Genomic DNA, 24,357 nt, shown 5'->3' with positions numbered 1-24,357 from the left:
ACCCATGTTTTAAATGTCATTGTTTCGTTATGATTTTGGTAACAATGAACCGTAACTAATGAGTTAGGCAAGTACGAGCGTTTTCGTCATGTTACACACAAGGATTCACAGTGTATTTGAAGATTCCGTTCAGAACCATAGGTTTCATTTTGTGTAAGGCAGCCATTCTGTGGTTGCCCTCACATAGGCCGATAACTGCGGCTGAACGGGTCTTCGAGACCCGTGCCCTTTAGCTAGGGTTTGTGCTGACTTTTACATGACCCGAAGTGAACTGACCTCATTGCCTGAAGCCGACCTAGCTAAGCAAGTTCTTGCCCGCTAGCTGATCAAGACTAAGATCAGAGCGCAGGACATCGTAAAGTTTTTACTACACACAAATATGCATTATCCTACCTTTTCCTGTTTCTGTTTCTTTCTTTATGGTCTATTTATGATATGGGTCGTGGCCCTCTTTATTATGGATTTGTTCGGCCTGTCTAAAGAAGAATGTTGGGTTTGTCCGATGATTAATCATGGGCCGGACAACTGAAAAGTGGGTTTTACCGTCATGCGATACCTTTGGTGTGGATACATGTGATTGGACAGTTTGTAAATATTAGGTGTTTGTCTGGAATGTGATTTTTGGCATAAAAAGGAATGGCTTGCTTTGTAAAAATGAGCAGTCTCCTGAGAACTCATACCGTGATGATTTCTAGGACTTCTGTTACTGGCTGCAGTCAATAAAGACGATCTTTGACGCCACCAAGAAGTTTCCCGTGTCTCTGTATTCTAAGACAGGTGAACCCGAAGACTTTGGGCGTGCCCCTGGCGCCGCCGGGTCCTTAAATAGCCCGGTTCTTCAGTTGGCGCCCAACGCGGGGTGACTTCAGTGGTACCGGTCCAAGCCCGAAGATTGCGAGGAGCTTTGTGAGGGAATTCCGGAAGAGGGCCCCCACTTCATCGACCCCGGTATGTCGAACGTGGACTGAAGGTTTTTGCTGCAAGGCTTCCCGCTTTTCCTGACGGCTACGAAGGACTGCTGCCCTGGCTGTCGCCCTGTCTTGGACACCCCCCCTAGTGATGATTTGTACGGCGAGACGATAAACGGGTCTTCTGGTGACGTGACTGATACCTTAGCTAAGTATAAGTGGGTCGCTCCCAGTCCTTTGTTTTGGGTTTCTTTGGGTCTTTGATTTGGTTCTTGCAATTACCAAAGCCGAGGGACTCGTACATTTACGAGACTATCGTTTGTGATAAATCCCTTGAAGTTTGAATCTAGGTTAGTGAGCGAAGATGCCTGGTCTTAGCAAAATTAGGAAGATATTTTGTTGTGGTTCTAACAGGGATTCCCTTTTGGAGGACTCATGTCCGATACCTCCAGTTGGAACTCCGACTTATGAGCTCTATTCTAAACATGGCGTGGGTCCCATTACGTTTAATGAAGTATGGGTCCGCTACACTAGGAAAGATGGTGTCTTACGATGGCCCCAACACAGTAGTTTCAACACTGAGATTTTAAATAATTTGGAAGCTGTATTATTCAGGAAGAAAGCCCGGCCGGCAATGTTTGACTCTTTCCGCCTTTGGCGAAAGGAAGCCAAACAACAAGAGATTAAACAAGCTAAAAGAGATAAGAGTGAAAAGGGTGTATCGATAATGCAGGCGGCTAAGCAGTTTAAGGAAAATGAAGATCAAGCGATTGAGGAGTTGCATAGGCAACATAATATGGCCATTGTAAATGTTACCCAGCTTTGCCCTCTCTTCTACAAGGTGCGACAAAGGACCCTGAGAAGGATCCTTTGATGTCACATTTGTTGAGATTACCACCCACTTATGTGCAGAGTGCTGCAGCACCTCCGCAACCTCCTGCTGTTGCTCAGCCGCCAGCTCCTCCTCAGTTAGTTTCTCCTCCTACGGCGCGGCCTCCTCTGGGGCCGCCGACTTTGCTATCAGTTCTGACTCAAGCTTCTTCGTCTTAGTCTCCTGTACCTTCGACTTCTCTTCCTACTACTGCTACGTTTCTATCACCTCAAAATACTTTGTCTCCTGTCCTTATGACAGCTTCACCTTCCGCTCGACAAAGAATGACTGATACTGTTACTGGTCTTTTGTCTCTTCTCTTTGGGTCATTCAGTACGACCCCTATTTCTGCACGTAAACAATTACATAGCCAGCTTCCTGGTCCCGAAGAACGGGCCGTGTTAGATCTTTTGGCTCGTAGATGGGTTTCGAATGTCTTGAGATATGATCTAGAGTCAGTTATGGATGTCTTCCAACAATGGGAAGCACCAAAGCAAAGGTACGTTTTTGATGTTATGTGTACTTTCCTCCATGAGGAATGGGAAGATAACGAGTCGGGTCAGGTCCCGTTGGAGTTACTTAATGTACAATCCGAGTTTGCGAAAGGGACGATAGTGGGTCCCGGCGTTGAGAAAGCAGTTGCGACAATACTCGCCTTTAGGAGCGAGTTTTCTCCTCAGCCACTGTTTGAGTCTGATCCTTCTGTTAGGAGGAAGGTACGACAATATCCAATGAGAGAGGTTCCCCCAGTTTGGAGAGAAGGGGACGCAAACGCTAATCCACCTGTTCTGCACATTTTCAGAGATATGGGTACATGTTCCATGGAAAAGAGTGGAAGTTTTGGCCCTTAAACAGTCTTTACCTGATCCCCGTAAGAATCCAGCTGGATATTACAAAGAATTGTCCCAGACAGTTGACGCATGCATCATGAATTTAGCTGACATTGACATGTTGTTGGGTAACGTAGTACCCCAACCTTTGTGGGCAAAGATTCATCATGAGGACCATGCGCCAGAGTTAGGTGATACATGGGTGAATATCGCTGCTGCGGATGGTAGACAGGTTGGTGGAGCTAAGCCTGAGTCTTTGGTTGCAGATTTACCTGGCAGGATTATCAATCTTATGAAGACAATGATGCCGGCTTTACGAGTAAATTGGGATAAATTAGCCGCATGTAAGCAAAAGAAAGATGAAAGTGTGTCTGACTTCTTCACTAGGTTTGAGGAAACATTTATAGATCATAGTGGTCAGGATATGAGTACGAAAGGTGGTCAGAGGTTGTTCGTGGACAAGTTTGTCTTTAATTTGTTACCCGAGCTTTGTAATAAGCTGAAAGATTCTGAGAGTTCATGGGCTGTTTCTTCATCGGCTCAGATATTGGCGACTGCACAGTACTACAAGAATAGGGACAAGGATGAGAAAGATAGAGTAGAGAAAAAGACTAAAGAATTAAAGACAAAGGTTCTGTTGAAACAGGCGTACCCGCCTCGTCCGACTCAACAAGAGTCACAGCAACGTTCGCAGTTTCAGCAACAGCCACCGTTTCAGAGACCGCCACAGAAAGCTGGATATTTTCCTCCAAGACCACCTTTGGGCTTGAATCAGTGTGCGTATTGTAGAGAGGAAGGTCATTATAAAAATGAGTGCCCTGTTTTACGACAGCGCGCAAGTGGTATGCCGGCCCCAAGAGGTCGTGGTGTTTTCCAGCAAGTATCGAGGGGTAGAGGGCGTGGCGCGTGTACTCAAAATGAGCGTTCTTTTCCCCCACAGAATTCTATGAATTATTTTGATCAGCAGAATGTTCCGACTGACAGATCTGCTCAATATTATGCTGATGATTATTACGTTGAGAGCGAAAGTACTGATTATAATGATTGCTAGGATAGCCGAGGACAAAGGGAGGGAGTAGTGTCAGTTCCAGTAGACCAGAATGGACCTTGTGTTGCAGTAGTCACATCGGGTGTGGTAGAGCCTTTTCTTTTGGATACTGGTGCAGCGAAGAGTTCTATCATGCACTCTAAACTCCCTGGCGCACCTTTGTCTGGCTTAACAAATGTTTCGGTAGGATTCTCTGGCACCCCAGTTCGTAATCCAGTTTCTAGTCCCTTGTCTCTTTCTATAGGGCCTTGTGAATTGGAAGCACCTCTTATTTTAACGACAGGTTGTGGTGAGAATTTGTTGTGTTTGGATTTGTTGAAAAGGTTGAATGCGACATTGCATTGTTCTCCGTCGGGAGTACAGCTTACATTGGGTAAGAAAGTGGTCTCTCCGATGTATCTGTCTAAAGATCGGCTTCCACCGGAATTGCATTCTCTCCCTGATACTCTTTGGGCTACTGGTCCTAATGACGTCGGTCTTCTGGAGATTCCACCTTATGTTGTAACGCTTAAAGTGAATGTTAAATTGCCACGTATTCCCCAATATCGGATTTCTATAGATGGTGAAAGAGCGCTTTTAGCGATCATCTATGATTTGATTGAGAACGATGTAATTGAAGAAACGAGAGGTAATGTGTGTAACAGTCCCGTTTTGCCTGTCTTGAAGCGCACTGACTCTTCTCAGCCACCTGTTTACAGCTTTGTGATCGACCTTCGAGAGGTTAACAAGATTGTTGTGCCACAGTTTCCTGTTGTCCCAGACATTACTGCTTTACTGACTATGATTCCTGCTTCAGCTGCGTGGTTTTCGGTTATAGATCTGAAGAATGCTTTCTTCAGCATTCCAATTGCCGAGGAAAGTAGAGATATTTTTGGCTTCTCTTTAGGAGGCCGAAGCTTCCGGTTTAAGCGCGCTCCCCAAGGTTATTGTGAAAGTCCCTCCATCTACAGTCAGGCTTTGAAAACACAACTTGATGCAATTGTCTTGCCTGCTGGTGTTGCTCTTATTCAGTATGTGGACGATCTGTTAATTGCTGCTGATGATGAGGAAACTTGTAAAACAGCTACTCTTTCTTTGTTGCGACAATTGTCTGACCTCCACCATAAAGTGTCACCTTCGAAGTTGCAGTATTGTCGACAAGAAGTGACCTACTTAGGTCATCTCTTATCGAAGGAGGGAAGAAGGTTGACCCCAGAACTAATTAAAGCGATTGCGCAAATGACTGTGCCATCCACACAGAGAGAAGTACCTGCTTTCTTGGGTATTACCTCGTGCTGTAGACAGTGGATCCCGAACTTTTCTCTGTTGGCAAAACCCCTGCTGGCATTGACTTGTAAGGATATACCGAACCTTCTTCCTTGGTCTGACGATTGTCAGAAAAGTTTTTCTGAATTACGTGATGCGTTGTGTTCTGCTTCAGTGTTGGGTACTCCTGACTACAGTAAGCCTTTTACACTCTACGTCCACGAGAGAGAGGGTTGTGCATTGTCAGTTTTGACTCAACAATTCGGTGATAAGCAGCGTCCATGTGCGTATTTCTTGTCGACTTTAGATCCGGTAGCTAGAGCGTTGCCAAGTTGCTTGAAAGCTACAGCGGCAGCGGCTGTTTCTATCCGACAGTCTGCTGGATTGGTGATGGATAATACGTTGGTCGTGATGGTTCCACATGCAGTGGATATTTTATTAAATAGAACCAAGACTCAGCACCTTACTAGTGCGAGGTTGTCGGGTTATGAGTTGACGCTTTTGGCTAGTCACGTGCCCATCAAGCGGTGTAATGTATTGAATCCAGCGACATTGTTGCCGATTTCTGTGGATACAGATGGTCAGGAACAGCATGATTGTTTTCTTAGGACGGAAGAGGAAACGAAGGGTAGAGTCGATTTGAAAGATACTCCTCTTTCGAATCCTGATGGTACGCTATGGGTTGATGGGTCATGCTACAAGCTCCCAAATGGTGATACGACCGCAGCATATGCCGTGACGACATTATGTACGATTGTTGAAACTGCACAAGTGAGCTATAATTCGGCGCAAGCAGCGGAATTGATTGCATTAACGAGAGCGTGTATTTTATCTGAGGGAAAGAGAGTGAATGTGTATACCGATAGTCAGTACGCGTTTGGTGTAGCGCACAGTTTTGGACGCTTGTGGAAAGAAAGAGGATTTCTCACATCACATGGGGCTAAGATCCAACATGGGCAGTTGGTGAATGACCTTCTTGAGTCACTTACTTTGCCGAAGCAAGTTGCGATTGTGAAGTGTAGTGCTCACCGGAAGGTTACGGATGATGTTGGTCGTGGTAATGCTTTTGCGGATGAAGTTGCGAAAGAAACAGCGAGAAATGTGATGAGTCGAATGTATGTTGCAGGCACTGCGAGATGGATTGGTGCAGCTGGAATGTATGAAGATACGATTGAGAGTGTGAAATCAATCCAGGCTGAAGCTACTGAAAATTAAAAGAGTGTGTGGAGAGAAACTACAGGTAGATTGGATTCGACTGGTTGTTGGGTCGAGTTATCAGAACACCAAAGATGGATGTTGCCGGATGCGTATGTACTTGCGGTGGTGACAATGGCACATGGGTTGTCTCACATTTAGTGCGAAAGGGATTTGTAAGTTACTGGCTCCAGTGTGGGAGAACGGTGGGATCCCCAAATGTGCGGAGAATGTGGTCAAGAATTGTATGGTGTGTTTGATGTCTAATCCTGGTAAGGGAACTCCAACTCCAGCTGGTCACTTTGTGCCTCCGACGTACCCGTTTGAGATTCTGCAATTGGATTTTATCCACATGGAACGGTGCAACAATTTGAAATACGTCCTCGTAGTTGTTTGTGCCTTTTCTAGATGGGTAGAGGCATACCCCTCTAAAAGATAATACTGCCTCGTCCACAGCTAAAGTCTTGCTCAAAGAATATTTCCCTAGGTTTGGGTTGCTAAGGATGGTATGGAGTGATAACGGAAGTGAGTTTGTGGGGAAGATCATGAAGAGAATGTGTTAGGGTTTAGGCATACAACAGAAATTCCACGCTGTAAATCATCCCCAATCAGCTGGGTTAGTGGAATGTTACAATGGCACTCTGAAGCTGAAATTAGCCAAAATCTAGGTGAGTTCTGGTCTCCAATGGCCCAATGCTTTGCCGTTGGCACTTTTGTCAACTAGAACTACAGTGCATTCCCGAATCGGACTTAGTCCGTATGAAATTGTCTTTGGTCGAGCGGCAAATGTGTGGGGAGTGCCGAGACCAACTAAATTTAGTGATATTGACTATCACGTGTTGGTGGACTATTTGTATGACCTAACGGCTAAATTGCGTGTTTTGCATCAACAGGTTCACGATAACCTGCCACCAGCCTCTGTGGACCCAGGTCACACCATCAATCCTGGTGACTGGGTCCTCGTGAAAAATTTTCAACGGACCACGAACGACCAGCCCCGCTGGACAGGCCCTCATCAGGTGTTGCTATCTACAAGGACATCTGTAAAAGTCTTTGGGAAGAAAAATTGGATCCACGGCGTACACTGTAAGAGGGTACCTTTACCTCTGCCGTACAACCAGTGGATCCTCAAAGGTATTGCAGACACCGAGACTGAAAGGTTGCCGAAGTTCACACCGTTCAGCGACGCTGAGTTGGTATGGAGAGAGACTGAAAAAGAAGACGATGATGTCTTGCAAGCAGCTGTGCCTCCACCTTTGAGATTGGACACCACCGAGCCTGAACTGTTATTTAAAAAACAGACAGAGCTTGGTAAAAACCTTTATAATTTACGACCTAGAGATAATGGACTATTAAAGTACAAATAATTCCTTTTTTTTGGTTTTCTAGGAACTGCACTCTCTCAGCCAAGAAACTGTTTTGATCTATTTTTTTTTTCCTTTTTTCCAACCGCCATCCGGGTTCAGCTGTAGGGTCGCGGTGTAAAGACTTGGGATTGCAGCCGTGTAGACACATGGTCAACAGTTCTGGTTGGTCTTAGGGCGTTTCCTGGACTGACAGACGCACTCCTTAGCAGAAGAAAACCAACCGGCGCGAACAGCCCAGTTAGAGGATGGAGTTTTTTGAGATCGAGAGAGCTGCTGAGAAAATGAACTTTAAGATGAAACTATGTAAAATAATGCATAACGAATACTTTCGGATTACATGTATTCTGATGTTTTTAGCATGACGTTAACTTTGGTGGGTTGGATTGTTTTTACTACTCAAGTGTCTTCTGCACCCATTTCCCAACCTACGACTTTTCCTACTACTACTTCTTTGCATTCTTTTCACATCTTACCTGGACACAAGCAGATTAGAAGGTCAGAATGTGTACATAACACATTCGTACAGCTACTACATCAACATTAGTAGTGAACATTACCAATTGTTGGGTGTGCGGCCTTATGCCACATACTACAGATAGAGTTGTTCCCTATCTGATCTTACCGTTTAGCCAGAATGGGTCAATATGGGCTTTTCAGACGATGTTCATATATGCCCTCGAAGTCTATTCCCCGCATTCCATGAGAAATAACTCGAGTAATCAAGCCTTGGTGAAGGGAGTTACAAATATGAGCAGAGATATCAACACGTATAGGACTATCCCCAAGGAGGAGTTATTGGCATATGTTGGATGGAACACGACCGGATACAGTGTTAGCCTGAATGAAAGGCAGACACGAAAGAGGTCACCTCCGATTTGGATCGTACCCCACCGAGGTCACTTTTGTCTGCAAGGTAATGACAAAAATCCGAAAGCTCAGCTGCGGAAGAGTGTTTGTACTCAGACGTATGTTTTTACGTCTCAATCTTCCCCGCCCAGAGCATATGCATGGTTGCCCCCTGATTTCTCAGGAACGTGTTATGTTGGATACTTGTTGCCTCCTACGTATACTGCTGCTGCAGATTACCACAAGACAAGAGTTATTAGAGGGGTCTTCGATCGGGAAGATACCGCTGGACAGGAAGTGGGAGACTTCCTTAAGGGTTTCTTACCGTTTTGGGGACCTATGGCTAACAGTATAGGCTTACGACAATTGACGAGAGTGGTTGAATCCACCATAAACGAAAACTGCCGGTGCCCTTAATAATTTGACAGCTGAGCTTCAAGCGGATCGCCTTATGATGTTACAGAATCGTATAGTTTTAGACGTCATACTCGCAGGTCGAGGTGGAGTATGTAAAGTGATCCAATCGAGTTGTTGCGTTATCATCCCAGATAATGCTCCGACGGTATACGAGGCCATTTCCAAGTTACATAAGATCTCCGAGTCTATACATGTGGACAAAGGAGATTGGTCGTTAACTGGATGATTTTGGGGACTGTTATCCGTTTGGGGATGGAAGATTCTGATGATCATTGGTGCGGCTCTAGCGATTCTTTTTTCATGTTGTCTTTGTGTACAGTGCGGTCCTGCCATATGTGGCCTTTGTGCTACCACGTGTGTCAGGAGACCGCCTGTCTCGAGAGATGCACAAAGGAACAGGATAATGCTTCAACAGCACCTTGATGATCTGATGAAAATTGACATCGACTCAGACATAGACTGAGTAATTGCCTATGTAAGGGCAAAAGGAGGGTCTGACGTTCTGTGAATTCTGAACCCATGTTTTAAATGTCATGGTTTCGTTACGATTTTGGTAACAATGAACCGTAACTAATGAGTTCTGCAAGTACGAGCGTTTTCGCCATTTTACACACAAGGATTCACAGTGTATTTGAAGATTCCGTTCCGAACCATAGGTTTCATTTTTGTAAGGCAGCCATTCTGGTTGCCCTCACATAGGCCGATAACTGCGGCTGAACGGGTCTTCGAGACCCGTGCCCTTTAGCTAGGGTTTGTGCTGACTTTTACATGACCCGAAGTGAACTGACCTCATTGCCTGAAGCCGACCTTGCTAAGCCAGTTCTTGCCCGCTAGCTGATCAAGACTAAGATCCGAGCGCAGGACATCGTAAAGTTTTTACTACACACAAATATGCCTTATCCTACCTTTTCCTGTTTCTGTTTCTTTCTTTATGGTCTATTTATGATATGGGTCGTGGACCTCTTTATTATGGATTCGTTCGGCCTGTCTACAGAAGAATGTTGGGTTTGTCCGATGATTGATCATGGCCCGGACAACTGAAAAGTGGGTTTTACCGTCATGCGATACCTTTGGTGTGGATACATGTGATTGGACAGTTTGTAAATATTAGGTGTTTGTCTGGAATGTGATTTTTGGCATAAAAAGGAATGGCTTGCTTTGTAAAAATGAGCAGTCTCCTGAGAACTCATACCGTGATGATTTCTAGGACTTCTGTTACTGGCTGCAGTCAATAAAGACGATCTTTGACGCCACCAAGAAGTTTCCCGTGTCTCTGTATTCTAAGACAGGTGAACCCGAAGACTTTGGGCGTGCCCCTGGCGCCGCCGGGTCCTTAAATAGCCTGGTTCTTCACCGCCCTGTCCATAGCGTTGGCTGGCTTCTGCTAGAACAAGACTCCTCCCTTCTCCATGTTGTTTGCCCTGAGCCTATAATGCTCCTGAGAGCCCCAGCAAGGGTTTAGATACATCTTCCATCTTCTTAATACCACTGGTGTAACTGGGTGTCCAGGGTCCCCTCTTCTCTCCTCTCATCTTCAAAGTCTGCCAGGCTACAGCTACCAGCCAATGGTGTAATGCAAAATGGTGTGGCCCCACTGCAGAATAAGAAGCGGGGTCCTTGGGTCCCACATATATTCATTGGTCTTGGGCTGAGTGGGGGGCCTTTGAAAGATTGGGGCCCCCGTGCTGCACAGGCTGCAGGAGTCAGTGTTACGCCTATGGTATTGGCTCGCTCCTTCAGTCCTGCATGAAACGTGTCCATCAGCTCTCCTCATGCCTGCTTTGTGTGTGTTAAGAACAGATTTATAAAAATCTACAATAATAAAACCCCCAAAGTCTCCGGCAGGCATCACTTGTTTAGGAGCATTAACAAGAACTTGGACCGCTCCTCTGGAGCCACGTGCAGGTGTAGTGAGTAGCTGGCTGCCCCTTCATCTTAACCCCCACAAAGGAGTTTGCTAGCGTTCACCGTGGTGTCGGGGAAGACAGTTCCACATGTGCATCGACGTTGGGAGCCTTCATACAGGCTCTGGCAAGACCATTGCTGCTTCATAAACAGATGAGTGGTGATAGCGAGCATTTATGATTATTAAAATTGTATGCCTAGTGTAATGAACATTAGAACATTGGAATGTTGGGAGCTCCATTGAAAACAATAGCTCCAGGCTTACAATGGCTGGTAGAAGCCCGGGGCTCCAACATTCGAATGTTTCTTTGTTCACAGCTCTGGCTGTGAAAAAAGGCTTCAGGGAGCCTGAGGGGATTTTACACCCCTTCGCGCTCCCTAAAGCCTTTATTAAATTTGTTAGAATATTCTTCCCTCTAGTGGCAGAGTGTTCTAATAGCCTTGTAGCCCTTCGTAGCTGGGCTATACCGGCTATTAAAGTCCCGCTCCCTTGTTAAAGTCCCGAGCCTTTAATATCCGGTATAGCCCGCTACAGTGGGCTATAAGGCTATATTAAAACGCTGCACTTTGCAGAGCTGTACATTCCTGTGCTTGACCAAACTAGGACTGAACCAGGCCTCGTACTCGTCTTGGATTTTAACGCAGTTCTGATGTGGGTGTTGTCATTTGTCTGTTCATCGCATGTAACACAATGGGTATCTCTGTGTTGGTGTGTGGTTCCCCAAGAACTCTAGTGGAACTTTTCTTTTTTCTGTAGCAAACTCAGGGACCTTCTGTGCGAGGTACTGCAGGCCTATTCATGATATGAGACTGTGTTATTTTCTAGTCTGACTAGATTTGAACTGACACATCCGATGACATTAGGTTAAAAGGAGTTGAATTAATATTCATTTAGGGCATGGTGTTGCGATGGTATTAGATGATGCTGCATTACATTTAGTATTCTGATTTGTCAATCCAATCACCTTATGCTGACAGTGCAATTTTCTCTTTGTATTTTCCTATAAAAATGTTCTTTTTAGGAGGGGACCCAGGTCTGGTTCGTCCGGACTTAGAGAGCGGATCCTTGTTAGTCTATCTCTTGCTTAAGACCTAAAATAATTTTGATTTTAGACTTGACTTTATGTTAGACTCTGTGCCAAATTTAATTGAAACTTATGTTAATTCACTTTATAGATGTTCCCTGCATTTCGACTATTATTTTTGCCTTCTGTATTGCACTTTAAATCTATTTAAAGCCTTCATGGATTCTAAATTTCCCTGATTTTGTACCTTCTTGAGTTTTAAGACTATTTAACCTTGTCTTATTTGCTGATGATTTTGATTCTATTAGGGGCACATTACCTCCTCTATTCTGGAGGATGACATCACCCCAGACCCTGTGACGGGCTTTGCCTACTATCTATCTGACAATAATAGACAGTGTGGTGTGCATCAGGCACTTCTTTACCCATTTGTCACTGCGGCATTGTGCTGTGGTTGGTGCACACAGGAGCATGCAGTTGGCTGGTATGAAGGCGCTTAGCAGACATCACAAATGTTCACCTTCAGCAGTCGCGGCTGTGGACCAATTCAACTGGTAAGACACTGACAGGCATAGAAAAAACCTAGCAGTGCCTTAGGTATAATGTCAAAGCTCTCAATCGGGGTCAATTTGAAGCAATGTTTATAATGGGCCACGATTGAGAGCTCTGGAGTTGAGGCTGAAGACACTGCAAGTTTTCCACAGTGTCCGTCAGTAAGTTAAAATAAATAAATAAATAAATAACTAAAAGATTCGCTTACCTTCTGCTTCTGCCCTCAGGGCTCCTTCGTCTCGCCGTCAGTGGCTCCCCCAGCACAGGCTCCCAGAGTTTCAGCCAACTCTCCTCTTCCAATCAAGGCGCTGCTCTCATGCTGCACAGACAGCATGACAGTAGCACCACGATTGGCTGATGCACACTGATGCTCACTGAGGCACTTGGGGCCTCTGCATGCTCTCCACCCAGCCATCACAGATAACCCGGTGGAGAGGTTTACACTGTGCATGTCATGCTGGCCATCACAAGACGGATGGTCAAAGTGACCTCTGTAGTGTAAACTGGAGGAGTGAGCACCACTCCCTGCTGCCAGTCAGTGGCCCCGCCCCAAACATGGCTGGGCTGGGGAAAGGGGAAAATAAAAAGACAATAAGTTCATTTTATTTTTCACCTTTTGCTGCGCTGGCAGCAGGGAGGCGACACTCCTATGCCCTAGAGGGCCAGCCTCTGACCCTCAGGCAAGTATTCCAGGATTCAGATCTCACCCAAGGGTAGAAACTCTATTTAGTGGTCTGTGGGTGAGTGACAAGTGTGCATGTTTGTATTCGCAGTCCTTAACATAACAGGTGTATTTAGTAAAGCGCACGATTACCCGTAGGTGTCCTGGTGCTGAATAACAGATGTTTATTTTTACCCAACTCAATGGTACTCATTTTATCAGCCTCAGATGGATGAAAGGCTGAGTGGACCCACTGGGATTTGAACCTGTGACCATGAGGTCGAACACAGGCCCCTGCAGTGGCTGCTTTAGTCCACTGAGCCGGCATCAGACTCGGGAAACAGTGATATATTTGCACCACGATGGACACAGCACTGAAGGGTGGTGAGGTGGAAGGGCTATGTGCAGAGATATGTTCTGTAACCAACCGGTTGTGTGGTGAAGCTATGGGAAGTGAGGGGGATGGGACTCCTCCAGAGAAGGAGGCGACCTCAGCGGTCCTGGCAATGGTGAATCCAGAAGATCTTCCCATCATTCACTGCTGTGTTTTTCTTGTCTTGCGTTCCAGTTTATAAACACAGTCTTGGGTTTCGTGATGCACGTATCAGTGCCAGGGATGCGCTCAGGATATTTTCCAGTCCCCCCAACAAGTCTCCAAGGCAGCCCGGCCAGTGGTGGCTCTCCACATGTTGAATAAACATGCTTTGATTTCTTGCACGTACACTTAGTTTCACCCCTACATGCAGCGTCTTGGCTCTCCTGGGATTGTGTTACGTGATACAGGGAACCATTTCTGATGATTTAACATTGGTTTTAGCTCACTGTTCATGAAACAGGAAACCGAGCATTCGAAATGTGGCGGCAGCTGCCAAGAACATCAGCGGTCACTTCCGCCCTTCATTGCACGCATGCGCACTGCATGACCTGAGCGAGAGAGGAGCGCCAGTGCAGCAGCACCAACAGGGAATGGCCACAAGGGGCAGCAGCATTGACAGGGATTTGTTAGAGAGACTGCTGTTCTATCTCAGGCAAATGTGAGTAGCAATTACACCATGGAAGAGGTGGTGGTGTGGATAGCACTCAGTTAGTCACCCCTGCTCTGAACTTTGGCACAACTTTACCAATTCTTCTGATACTATTTGTAGAGGCCTCCTTCCAAGGCAGGAAACACCCCACCCTCTGCAAGGGTTCAGCCTCGTGGCTGAAGCTTAGGAAAGTAACTAATATGGCTGCCCTCAGCCAAGATAGGATTAGCTCTAGTTGTATGACAAAGGCACGCAAGGCTAAACCACGTGTGCCTCTACAACGCTGCCCAAACAACAAATGTGTCTTAATAACACAATTCTTTACCAAGCATGCCTTTACCATGTTGACTTTACCACCCAATTTTGTGGTTAAGGCATGACTGTTAAAGGAATATGGGCTAGATGTGGGTAAATTAGATTTACCGATTCATAAATACCAAATTTTACCGATTTGGTATTCATGAATCGGTAAATCTAATGTAGGTAATTATTCGGTAAGACATACCGAATCGGTAGGATTCGGTATTTACCGATTCGGTAATTACCGAATCGGTATTTGCCATTGATTCCTATGGGCCTTGAAACCCATAGGAATCGATGGCAAATATCGATTCGGTAATTACCGAATCGGTAAAATTACAGAATTGCCAAGGGGGACAGGGTGTCACTTTGACACCCTGTTGCACCCCTGTTTCTGCCCTCTTTCTGGCAGAGGCCACATGGCACAGGTGTACATGCACAGATGTGCATGTACACAGGTATTCGTTATTTACCACCAAATAGTATTTGGTTGTAAATAACGAATCGGTAAGGGCCTGTGGCACTGTTTAAAGTGCCACCTACATCTGTATTTACTGATTCGGTAAATTTACCGATTCGGTATTTAACCGAATCTGTAAATTTACCGAATCTGTAAATATACTGATTCTGTAAATATAAGGCGCCCTACATGTCATCCCCAAATACCGGTCGGTAACGGGCGAAATCGGCCGGTATTTGCCGTCCTACATCTGGCCCCTAGTGTGGTAAAGATCACACCCCAGCACCCCCTGCCCTGATCCCTAAAAGCAACCTCGACCCCCCAGCCCTAAAATCAACCTGACCCTCCTGAGCCCTAAAAACAACCCTGACCTCTCCCTGAGCCCTAAAAACAATTTAACCACCCCATGCCCTGAAAACAACCCTGACCCCTCCCCCAATCAGTAAAAACTACCCCACCCCTAAAAGCTACCTCCGACTCCCCCAAAAACCAGCCCCACTTACCAGACCATCCTCTCCTGATCCTTCCTCTGCCTGTGCCCCCCACAGCCATGCATCTAGACCCCACACTGCCTTAACCACACATATGCATGATTAAGGCATATGCATGGATAAGACATACGTGTAATAAAGGCACATGCGAGGATAAGGCAAGCGTTGTTCAGCTTGCTGGGAACCCGCATGTGTGGCTCGGCCAGTGTTGTAAAGGCCGTTTCCAATTAGCTCCCACCGACTGTAGTGACCGCAGACACCGCCTTGTCAATAGTAATCATTTTTTGGAAACTCGCGACCTTCTTACGCCAGCGTCTGCAGGTGATATCCTGACGCACATGGGAATCTTTCAGGACACAATGTAGCCTGAAGAAACAACACCTGTTTCTCCTTTAGCAGAAGGTGATGGTTAGCATGAAAGGAAATTAGCATGTATGTAACAAATATTAATGGACACCATGTGTCTGTCCGGCATGAGCACTGGGCGAAGTGCCACGCGCTTTTGTGCTGTGTGTAAGATTAATCTGTTGGAACCTCCCACAGCCAATCTGTGAGCCCGATTGTGAGTGTTTGAGACAGAGTTGGGGTCAGCAATAGCCCCAAACTCTTAGGGGCATATGTACAAGGAGTTAACGCTGCGGTAGCATATATTTTTTGAAGTTTCAGCGCTTTTTTTATCGCCGTATTTATAAGTTGCCGCTAACCACAGTTAGCAGCAGTTTTCCGGGGTAAACGTGAATTTTTAGGATCGCCACTTCTGACACAACTCCAGCTATACATGCAGCCAGCCTATCCCTGTGGCACTGTGTCACACTTACGCCTGCCATGAGGCAAGCGTAAGGTACTGACGCAATGGTGTCCTATGATTGTTGAAGTAAATATGATGGATTTCACTGCTCCACTCCTATGAGGCTTTGTTGCGTGGGAACGCCCACCCTGCATACATCATACCTGATGCAGGTATAATGTGGCATACGGCTTCACAAGGTCACACATATGCCTAGATGCATCACTTGGCAAATACAGCGCTATCTGGTGCAAGAATTAAGCTGCAAGTACGTCAAGAAAATGATGCATTGGCATGGTGAAACTGTCAAAATTGGCTCATGAATAAGCCCCTTTGTCTTTTTCCCCTGCATTGGTGCACAATGGCTGCCATGCGCAAACGCAGGCACCCTTGCACCATGGTGCAAGGGTGACTGTGTTGCAGTGTTGATTGATGTGGCTCCATCTCTTCTTGAGACGTCTGATTGTGGGGCTGGACAAGTGGAGGGCAGGAGTGAACCAGTGGGCGTTCTTGGAGTGTTGATTGCCTGGACTTTTCTTGAGGGGTGCCAGGGTGTTGGCGCAGTTGGAGATCCATCAGTGGACGTTGCGTGTTGAGGTGTTGGCGTCTGTAAGAGTTGGCAGAGTGGTGGTGCTGTAGGAGTTGACAGGAAGTTCTTGAGGCGTGATGTAAACAATGATGGTCGTACAGGAGAGTCCTGTGGTGTTATAGTTGAAGCTCCTGCTGGTGGAGAAGATGGGGCTCAAGCGTGTGTCAGGCTATGTTGCTTGGTGTGGTGACGAGCTGCTTGAGTCCAATGTTGGCAAGGTTCCCCAGGATGGTGGTGGTATTCTGGTCACTGGGGATGTCCAGGAGGAACTTAAGGTCTGGTGCAAGGGAGAGCCTGTGATGCGATGAGGTCTACAATCGCATCAGTGAATAGGGGTTCATGGCCCTGGGGGCCTGTAGATGAGAGTGCCACAGAGGGTGGTGTTGGGGTTGGTCCAGATCTAGAAGTGGAGGTGTTCCATGGTCAGAGTCAAGTCATTAGAGTGCGTGGTCAGTCGGAATGTGCTTTTTTAGACAATGGCAATGCCTCCTCCTGGGTGCTCGGGGTGGTCCTTGCGAGTGAATTTGTAGCCATTGTGGATGGTGATGGCGATGTCCGGTCCAGAGAAGGGGTTTGTCCTGGTTTCTGTGAAGAAGGCAATGTCTGAAGAGGTGGCATCGAGGATGTCCTGGCTCCGGTCTTTTCTTGAGAACCGCACACAACAGGTTTATTTGCGTCCCTTTGCTTCTACTCGAAAGCTTCTTGTTTGCGTATTTCAACATATACCTTACCCCTCTTGCCCTCTTGGTGGAGACTTTCGGAGTGAAAGTGGTTTCATACACTGACAACACCCAATTCATTTTCTCTTTTTAGGAACAGTCGGAGGCTGCTTTGTCAACTTTAGGAAGTGTTTGAGCAACATCTCGGACTGGATGACTTGTAACTGCCTAAAGCTGAACACTGAGAAAACTGAGGAGCTCTTCTTTAACCAACAAGTCCCACCTCCCTCCATGCTCTGCTGACCATCAGAACTGAATCCCCCTCCTATTACTATGGAGGCAGTTAGAAATTTGGGATTCAAATTCGACAATGCTCTCTCCTGCAAAGCCCAGATCAGTCAGGTTTCCTCCATATGCTTCTGGAAGCAGCGCACCCTGAGGAAATTCCTCCATTTTCTCCCGCTGGACTGTAGGCAGACTGTGGTTCACGCCTTGATTACATCCATCCTGGACTACTCTAACAGCCTCTACTTAGGTCTACCATCTTATTTGATCCGCAGAATACAAATGGGTCAGAATGCAGCGGCTAGATTGAACTGCAAGGCTCCTTTCCGTCATTCCATCTCTCCTCACTTGCGCAAACATTTACTGGCTGCCCCTCAGCAGAAGAATTGAATTTAAGGCACTCACCTTGGCATATAGAGCCACCATGGGTCGGGCCCGTCGTATCTGAGATGCAGACTGCAAAGCTACCAACATGATCCAGTCCTTAGATCCAACCATTTGAATCTGCTCTCTATTCCACGCTTTCGTAAGGCCAGGATAGGCGCCAGAGCTTTTGTGGTCGGAACCACGAAGCTCTGGAATGCCATTCCCTTACATATAACTAAAGCTGGAACCAGAATCAGCTTTTAGGAAAGCATCGAAGACCTGGCTGTTCGCCCGCACCTAGCCTGTCTCCTTTGCCATTGTGTATTTTCTGCACCTTTAGTGCCGGGACACTTCTGTTGGAGGTTGCCGTGCGATAAATAAATACTCCAAATAATTAAATAAATACATACATTTCTGGTGCGTGTTTGTGGAGAGACCGCACATTGAGGATGCAGTTGAGCCAGTCGGCTGCGCTGTTGGTTGGCTGGGCGGCAGGAGGTGCTGGTCTGCTGATGTGGCAGAAGGTGCATTTGCAGTTTTGACAGGCTGCAAGAGAAATCTACAGTATTGCTAGATGGCTGGAAGTGTGGCGTCCAGGGTTGATGGCGAGGAGGGTGCTGGTGTCGTAGCGATAGAGTATCCGAGAGGAAGGGTCCTTGGTGCTGGGCGCCGTCCAGGGACGGACGGATGCAGATGGGCTTGACTTTGGCGCACCAGTGCTATGCCTGCAGCGCATTGCCGTACAGCAACCGCCATTAAGTAGTGCTGCGGAGGGGGGACTGTACAGCTGGGAGACGGGAAAATGCATGAAAGGACACTGGAGGGGGCGGGGATGCGGGGGCACGAGTGGGGTTTTTAAATAGATTTTTTAAATTTTTACCGCGTATTCTGTGCTCCTGCTCTCCTGCGTCTGCTTCCAGTAACAGGAAGTAGGCAGCCAGGCTCCCTCCCCTAAGCCAAACACAATGCTGCAATGCGGCGTTGTGATTGTTCTTGAGTGCCGTGACAAGGCGTTAAACCAAGGGCTGCAGGGGTGGGTATTGCACATTTGAGTGGACATACCGCTCTGCCACTGGCAGTGGGGCAACGCTCATCTGCCAGAGCGGATGAGCCGCCCCTGGGGTAGCATCACCCATAGGTGCTAGGCCTGGGCCTGATGACCCCCGGGCCTCTTCCACTACGCGTCCCACCTTCTCCTCGCCTGGACATTGACAGCGTGGCGCAATCCGCTGCACTCTCTCCAAATCTGTGACTCAGCCAGCAGGAGCCTCAGCCAGGATTTCACAAGCCTTGGTAGAGCAGTAGCCGCCAAGTCCGCTGGGGAACCTTCCGATGCAGGTGATGCAACAGGGCCCCTGAAGCATGAAGTTGCAGTGCTCTCGCCCCACAAGTTCGGTGCACCTCACGGGCCTCCCAATCCACAGCGTCCGGCACGCGCAACATCCTCCGGACTGTTATGCAGAGAGGCATGGCCCACCATTGGTAATCTTCTCCATGCTCCCCTGTGTGTTGGTGACACGTGGTATGCGATGCAAGAGTGCCTCTCCCATTCACAGCACCATGGGGCACCAGGCGGTCTTCTCACTCATGTCAGAAATGTGTCTCCATACGACCTGGCAGACTTCACCACCAGGTAAGGGCGATCGCCTATGCCTCAATGTGTACCACCACGCCCAGCAACTCCACATCACCTCTGCATCCCACTCTGGATTCCAGACGCAGGCCCAGCGAGGCCTCCGGGCAACAGGGACTGTCCGCGATTTCTAGGTTTTGGATGCCATGGTGTTAAAAGGAGTGTGCAATGATAAGTAATGCATCACTGGTTTTGCCCAGCGATGCATCTCTTTTTTTAATTGTAGCCCTGAATTTCCTCTTCCCCTGGGACTCTGGCTGGTCATCCTGGCTGTTAGGGGGTTTGGGGGGTTGCTGATCTGTGCTGCACTTGGCCCTGGCCGCTCCATTCTGCATTTCATTTGTTTTGATTCCTATTTTTCTTTGGAGGTGGACTTATAGGCTATTTTTGCATCTAGAGGCAAAAAAGTCACATTGGGCTGACTAACGTGAGTTTTTTGCAGCTAAGGGACTTTCGGCAGTTTTCACCCATGTTAGAAATGGGATCCCTGGCTGGCCAGGGCTTGCGCCAAAGTCAGTCAGAGACCAACACTTCCACGTCAGGGCAAGGGAGTTACACGCCAAGATAACCCCTGCTCACCCCCTTGGTAACGTAGCACGAGCAGTAAGGCTAAACTTGGAGGCGATGTGAGTTAAGTATTTGCGCACGCACCCCAACAACAACACCCAAGGCCCACCACAAAGGAAACTCCACACAAGGGTATATAAAAATAGCCTTTGTATTACATCAAAACACATTAGATAAAAACGCACACTTTACAATGTGCCAACAGGCACGGGCAGAATTTACAGGGGATATGTACAAGACAGGGCCACCTGGACCACTGTCAGGAATCAGCACTTTTAGAACTTAGAATATAAAATCACTGTAGCACAAATTAGAACATAAAGTACACAACCAGTAACTACTGGTAACGATTAAGTACCCCCTACGCAATCCTAACCACCTTAGGAACAGGTCACGCAGGGAACCAGGACCTCACTAGCACCACCTGCACTAGGAGAAAAACAACCACCTAAGTATCACAATACCTGTAGGGGTATAAGCATATAACACATGATGCATAAAAATACATTCAGCGGTGTAGGAGAAACACATGATGCCTACAACATTCAGAGGTGTAAGGAACAAGGCACATGACGCATTTAAAACACATTCAGAGGTGCAGCAAGGAACAATTGCGCACAAATCACCTAAGCCACCACCTGTGGCAGTCCCTAGGCCAACTGGCCTTGTTGGGGCTAGGACGTCCTGTGTCCCAAAGTCAGGGACCTAAACGTAGCAATTGCCCACAAAGTGCTGGGCAACTGGTGCAACCAATGGGACCTCACGTTGGAGCCTCACAGGCTCTGAAGGAACAGTCTGTCCACCTTGGAGCCTCGCTGGACTCAAGAACCAAACAGTGTGGCACTCCAGAGCCTCTCTGGGGCTCTAAATCAAATATGGGCTGCGAGCCTCTCTGGACTCTTAAAACAAAGAACTGGCACTCGAGCCTCTCTGGGCTTGTAACAAATGGGCCACGTGGAGCCTCTCAGGGCTCAAACGCCAAACAATACCGCCAAGAGCCTCGGGCTCTACAACAATTATGCCCCTCGTTGTAGTCCCTCCCGGACTCTGCATAAACAACAAATGAGGCAAGAGCCTCCCGGGGGGGGGGTCTAACGAAAGAAATGTCCCCCACGAGCCTCTCTGGGCTCGCTAACAGATGTGGCGTTGGGAGCCTCTCGGGGCTCTGAACAAAGGCGGCACCGCGAGCCTCTCTGGGCTCCTAGAACCAATGCCCCAGGTCGGAGTGAGCACACAGGGGGGGGGGGGGCAGGCACCGGCAATGTGCCCCGACGCCCCCCTCTTCAACAAACCACCCCGGGCCCCACTCACCGGCTCTGGGAGGCTGCCGGTCGTCTCCTCTTTACCGGCGGCCACACGGGGCTTCAGGGCTCTCCTCTCCTCGGCGGCGGTATCGCATGGCGGGGCTCTCCCTCCTCATGGGAGCCCCGCCTCCACAAAGCGCCCGCTTCGCTGTTCACCTGGTCCCCCATCTCGGGACCGGGACTCGATGTGGAGCCTTCGTGGCTCCCGGGACAGCAGTTCCCTTTTCCGGCCGGGCAGCCAATCGTGGCACAGCAGCGGGCGGGACTTCCTTCGCAAACAGGAAGTCCCGCCCAACGCCAGGCGCCCGGCCGCCTGACTTCCTTTTCGCGGCGCGAGGGCCGCGACGGTCAATCTCGGGGGCATTTAAGATAAACGGGGTGGCACCCGTGAAGAAATCAAATGTAAATACGGGCATAGGCAGGGTGGCACCTGCAAGGAAACAGCCCCATAAGTAGCATCAAAGACGCCGTCGCGGGGGCGGCGATCAGGGCACGAGCCTCCCCAGCCTCCTCAAGCCCACGAGCTGAGAGAGCAAACCTGACGCCAATTAACCCCTCGCCTGCTGCAGAGACCGTGGGGGAATTCAGAAGAAAGGCAGCACAGCGCTCCCATGCTGCCAAAGGAGCCAGGTGCTTTTAAAGAGAGGCAGCCCTCCCAGGGCCAAAGTAAATACCATCCAAGGTTTCCCAGGGTCAGGAAAAGTCCATCAGGTGTCCAGGGGCTGGGCAGGGCCCAGGGAGGCAAGCCTTCCCCTGGGCCCAAGCAGCAGCACGCCCCTGGCAGATTCAAGTTGTAGAACAAGAACATTTTCATGGGGTCACAGCCCCTCTTTTATACACCTTTTCCCTTTGTCTTCAGTTGCAGGGTGGGGGGAGAACCAGTCGCAGCTGGTTTTGGAGCACTGTGTTTACCTCAGCCACCCTTTCCATTCACCAGGCAGGCTAGGGTCATCAGTCGCACCACAGGGGGCGGAGCCAGCATTGTGTGGGAATAGCCCAGCCATATTCAGGACACAGGTGCAGCCCCTCCCTCACATCAGCATGCTAATCTCTCCATTCACCACCGGGGTAGACCCACACAGACTCCTGGAGCCAGGCTCCCCAGCCAGCTTCAGCCAATCACGCGCCAGCATACTTACTGCACACGCAGGCACACGTCTAGAAGTGGCACTTCCATATTAGACACATTCATGCCGCTTACATCATTTCGCAGCATTCAAACACACGAGTCCGCACATACTAGACTCGAGCCTGTACACCCCACGTATCAGGAACTACCAGGGACACATACATTCCCCATGCATTCCTATGGGAGGGCAGGCCTATCTCACACACGCACTCAGGGAGCGCACGCACTTTACACTGTGCCACAATGTCAAAGTGCGCAAGGACCAGAAATCACTATAATTCAAGGCAAAAAGTTAAGGGGTGAACCTGCCAGAAGGGCCAAGTCCAACAACCCACTAGCGTCAGAATTTGTGTGGCCTTCACGCTGGTGTTCTGTCTGGTGAAAAATTTCTGAGCAAGGACCGGACAGCCTCTATGGACAGAATGATTGGATAATGAGTGGGGTGTATTGCACATAAGCATCATATGAAACTGATGGTCAACAGACCTACCAGTGGTAGTGGTGTTGGTTCCCACTTGAAGTCCTATAGCCAAATTAAAGATGCAAAATCCATCATCGGTTTGGATTCTGGAAAGAAGCAAATAAAGTGTGGATCAGGGTGATTAAACTATGAGAGGGGTGTGTTTCAAGTAAGTATAATTGGAAACTGATGGTCACAAGACCTACCAGTAGTAGTGGTGTGAGATACCACATGTAGTCCTCAAAAGAATTAAAGATGCGAAATCCACCGTCCAGATGTATTCTAGAAAGTCCACCCTTTATTCACTTCTTTACAGAATCCGGCCAGACAGTGGATTTCACATCTTTAATTCTTTTGAGGACCACACCCCACTCATTATGCAATCACTCTGTCCATAGAGGCTGTCCATTCCTTGTCCTGAAGAAGACCCGCAGTGACTCTGTCGCAATCATACACAATCTTGGGTTGAAATGTCAATGGTTTCTGCCAATCCATACCCTACCTTCTCCTCCCCACGAAAAATAACAGAATTCAAAAGAGGGTTTGTGGAGATTTGCGCTCTTTGGGGTGGATGTCTATTGATTCTAACATTTTAGATAGTAGCAGTTCTTGTACATATAGCCCTTAGTTTGGGTGCTGGATTTGAAGTTAGATTCTTTTTTTTGTTTTTATGTTTTATAGAGCGCGAACTTGACCCGTGAGGGTATCAGAGCGCTTTACACAGTTACACGGTAAACAAAGCAAAATATTCTCAAGTGCAGAATTATACAAAGTTTGGGGAGGGGTAGGGTAGCTGAGTAGCATAGAGAAGAAGGGGGCACAAATAAATGGATACATGTTGGACCCGGCCTCGTGGCGTGGTCCCGCTTCTCCCCGCATGGCGGGCCCTGGACAGCAACGACCCCTGGCCTCCTCGACGAACCTCCCTCTCCAACCCTCAACGAGAGCCGCCACTACGGGCGACCCCCAGCTCTCCCCCTCAGGACCACGGCGACCCCATCTCTGCTGGTCTGGCCCCTAACCGGGCCCGCCATCTCAGGCCCGACTCCATCTTGGGCCTTCCACGTCACGACCACGTGGCCTCGGCCCGACCTCGGCCGCGGCCCCAGCGAAGCCCCGACATCGAGGCACCAAGATCCAACCAGGGGGTAAAACGGCCACTCAACGAATCAAGGAGGAGGAGAGTTTCGATGGCCCTCCAGCCGTCCCCGGATGCCTGGTGTCGATCGCCCTCCGGACTCCCTGGGCGCTGGCTCCACCCCCCTGCTGGGTGTCTGGACACCCTCATCCCGGCCCCGCTGACCCCCAAGCGCGAGGGTCCGGACATCAAAGGACTCCAGACCTATATCTGGGGCAGGTCTGGAATGAGTCGGCAGTTGTATCCTGGAGTCGAGAGCCCTGCTGACGCTGTCGCGGCTGACCCTGAGAAGAAC

This window comes from Lissotriton helveticus, chromosome 8, assembly GCF_964261635.1.
Source record: "Lissotriton helveticus chromosome 8, aLisHel1.1, whole genome shotgun sequence".
NCBI lineage: Eukaryota > Metazoa > Chordata > Amphibia > Caudata > Salamandridae > Lissotriton > Lissotriton helveticus.
The sequence above is the reverse complement of the archived record's forward strand: the minus strand, read 5'-3'. Positions refer to the sequence as shown.